General features: G+C 39.3%; 1 long non-coding RNA gene across 1 annotated transcript; it reads right to left on the reverse strand.

The window, feature by feature from the left end:
* Positions 1–428: 428 nt before the first annotated feature.
* LOC120440476 lies at positions 429–1,307 on the reverse strand. The gene is made up of 3 exons (XR_005613275.1): positions 1,226–1,307; positions 670–995; positions 429–571 (listed from the first exon to the last, which is right to left on the reverse strand). It is a non-coding gene; the product is annotated as an uncharacterized LOC120440476 (long non-coding RNA).
* Positions 1,308–3,322: the final 2,015 nt, after the last annotated feature.

The following is a 3,322-nucleotide window of genomic DNA, read 5'->3' on the forward strand; positions in this document are numbered from 1 at the left end:
TATTATGCACTGAGTAATCGGTTTTGTCACTAGTTAGCTAACATGAACTAATGTAAGTCCATTAGCTGCAACCACCCAACCAACCCGGTGATGAACTAACAGAAGATGGCGCTACGCATGTTCTCAAAACTCAAACTGTAAGCACTTATTTCTTATATCCAGCTACACATACAGTGTTACATCTATGTCAGTTTTTGAAAGCAGGGCTCAATCATGTAAATTAGCCTTTATATGTGAGTGTTTCATGTGCTCTTCAAGGATAAATGTTGCAAAAGACCACAGTATAGCTGCAAAGTAAACACTTTGCAAAAAACTCTAAAACAACATTCAAATGTGCTGAATTATATTTTATTTGTACAAAATATATCACCACCTGTGATAAATACACAAAGATGAGATGGAAATCTGACTCTGTCCCTCCTGTGAACTGATATGTAATCCCTTCTGCACACGAAGGTGCAGGATGCGAGTGAGTAACATCTTGCTGGAATACATAATCTGCAGTGTTAGCTCACTAGCAAGAAGAAATTGCTGTGTTGAGATGCAGGGGCGCAGCGGTAGATGGCACAAGCTGATGAAGAGTGAAAGGTGAACATTTTACTGAAGTGGATGAGGCAGTGAGCAACGTTCAGCTGTGCCGTTTATTAGTCAATTTATCTAATTACTTACAATCAGAGCTCATATTGCTGGTCTTCGTTTTGCCAAGATGAACACTGCAGGCACTGGAGTGAGGAAATTGTAACTTCACTAATGGAGAGCGACAGTAAGCTTTCCTTAAGATTCCTCTAAAACTTTAAAGACGGTAGTGTGCTCCAGCAACCCTATGGTTACATCAGCAGTGTGGCATTTACTCCCTTTCAGCACCCAGCGCCGACCTCTCCATCTTCTGAAAGGCAACAGCTCTTCTTGTAGCCAGGCAACGTAAAACTCCAAACTCTCAGCCGTTTTGTCTTTGCCTGGCATTTTGCTAAACATCATGCATGTCATGAAAGCATCTGCAGGGTAAAGCAAGGAAAGAAAGTTACCGAACTGCCCCGAAATGCAGCAAAGAGATACGAGGCATAAAAGGCTTTTTGTTATAACGCCTCTTCCTGCTCTAAGAGTGGGCAAGACCACCTACAAAAAACATAAGTGCAAATTTAGCTAACATCATCTATCTACACATTTTAATGGAAAAAAAGGGGTGAATGTGTGCATGCATTCAGCATTCATTTCTGTCTTTTACCCTATTACTCTTTTAAATGTAGTGCAAGTAAGTAAATCTTCTGGGCTGCAGCATGGCGATACTGCCAGTCGCCACATCAATCTTTCTCAATTCACTCCTCGCCGAGCTGCGCTTGTTGTGACATCTGTTTCCTGCCTCGTTAAGTGAGTTATGAGTGACTGTCTGTCATGGCGTTTTTAGTGTTTCTTACATCAAAGATATTAGATGCCACGCTTTTTATGTTCACACTGAAACTGTTACACGAGTGTACGTGCTAAAAGTTCAAAATAAGAATTTCAGCACTATGACCTTCAGTTAATAGTTTGGCTTACAAGCATGGTTAACCAGCTGTTTGATCGCTTTGTACTTTTTCATGTGACCTTCTCAGTCTATTTTAGGGCCACTGACCAAAAGTTTAAAGAGATTTCTTATCTTAATTCCTGACCCATCATACTGATGGTCTGTTTTAAGAGGGCTTGACCCGTGCCACATCAGTTTGCCAGCTTCACAGAAATCATACAGTCAGGTGCCTCTCGTGACATCTGAAAGGCCTCGTCTTGTTCAGTCATCCACCAGCAGGCCTGATCAAAAAATGCTTTGCCCATTCTGAGTAACATTCAGGGAGATTTCAATCATTCTGAAAGTGAAAAATGGTTTTTGTTTATAATTTCAGCTCCCTGATTATGATGACAATCAAATTGTTCATAAGCCTTTTTTCTACTGAATAACACCTAAGGTTATTTTTCTGCTTTTTCTTCTCTTATCTAAATGTCTCAGTCAGACAGCAAGAGTCCGTTCTCAAGATAATACAGCAGCACTTTCAAACTCTCTGACAGGCAAAACCAATCAAACACTCCTGTAGTGGAGATGGTAGATTTTTATGGGACTTAATTCACAATAGAATGGCCCTCCTAATATCACCCGTCCTCGGGATGATATATGAATGTGACATCAAGGGAGTGGAAGACCAAATTCATGATAATAAGCTGTTAAACAATGCTGCTTAGTAGTAAAAACCTACTAGTCAGAGAGAAGATATAAATGTATGTAACACATACAAAATCCAAAGCTCATGTGCTCATGGATGTTAATGCATATATATATGCTTTCAACTACAAGCACTAAAACCTGGCATATTTATGATGTAGTGAGTCTGCTATTAGTCTGCAGTTGGTCTATTGACTGTTTCTGATGATAAAGCAATTAACTGTGAGAAATTATCTCACACATCTGTTGCTGTCTACATTGAAATTCACATTCAGTTATTAAGTTTTTGCACTCAGCAGTCATCCTTAACCAATATATAACCACAACATAACCAGCTGGCAGCAAATGGAGCCCCCTCGAGTTGTGCTCACTGACAAAGACTCGTTCAGACCAATGGGAACATGTTGACAATCTGTCTGCAATAACTAGATAGCAATTATTTGCAAGCCTTCGATTGATATTTCCCTCCCCCTACTATTTTGATGTACTCGTCACAATATAACACAAAAATAAATGCTGAAATAGTAGAAACTTTAGAAGCATTTCAGATGCTACCAGGTAACCATTGTTCCTATTCTTCTCTGAGAATTGCCACCGTTGCCACCAATAATAAATTGTGTTTATTTAAAATGGAGACATCGTTTTAGATTCTGGTATAATGCACCATTAATTTTCTCTTTTATTGTGCGGAGCGTTTTCAAGGATGTCTTCATTAATTGCACTAGAAGCTAATGATTATCTCTCTCTATATGTATATATTACCGCTTTGTTGCTAGAGAACAGAACAATCTTTTTCACTGGATTATCTACTGCCTTCTATAATGTGGCTGAAAGGCCAATGGAAATAATAGAGTTAGTGGAGGTGTGAATGTACTGATTTCTGCATCAGGTTTAAGTTAACAGATTAATCATATCGTGAGGTCCAAAAGTTTTTAGGCAAAGAAACAAATTTTGTAAAATAATTGGAAAATTGCAGCACAGTGGCACGGTGGTTAGCACTGTTGCCTCACATCAAGAAGGTCCTGGTACTCTGGCTTCCTCCCACTGTCCAAAGGCATGCAGTTAGTGTGGATAGGTTAATTGGAAACTCTAATTTGCCTGTAGGTGTGAATGTGAGTGCAAATAGTTGTC

The sequence above is a fragment of the Oreochromis aureus genome, linkage group 6 (assembly GCF_013358895.1).
Source record: "Oreochromis aureus strain Israel breed Guangdong linkage group 6, ZZ_aureus, whole genome shotgun sequence".
Lineage (NCBI taxonomy): Eukaryota > Metazoa > Chordata > Actinopteri > Cichliformes > Cichlidae > Oreochromis > Oreochromis aureus.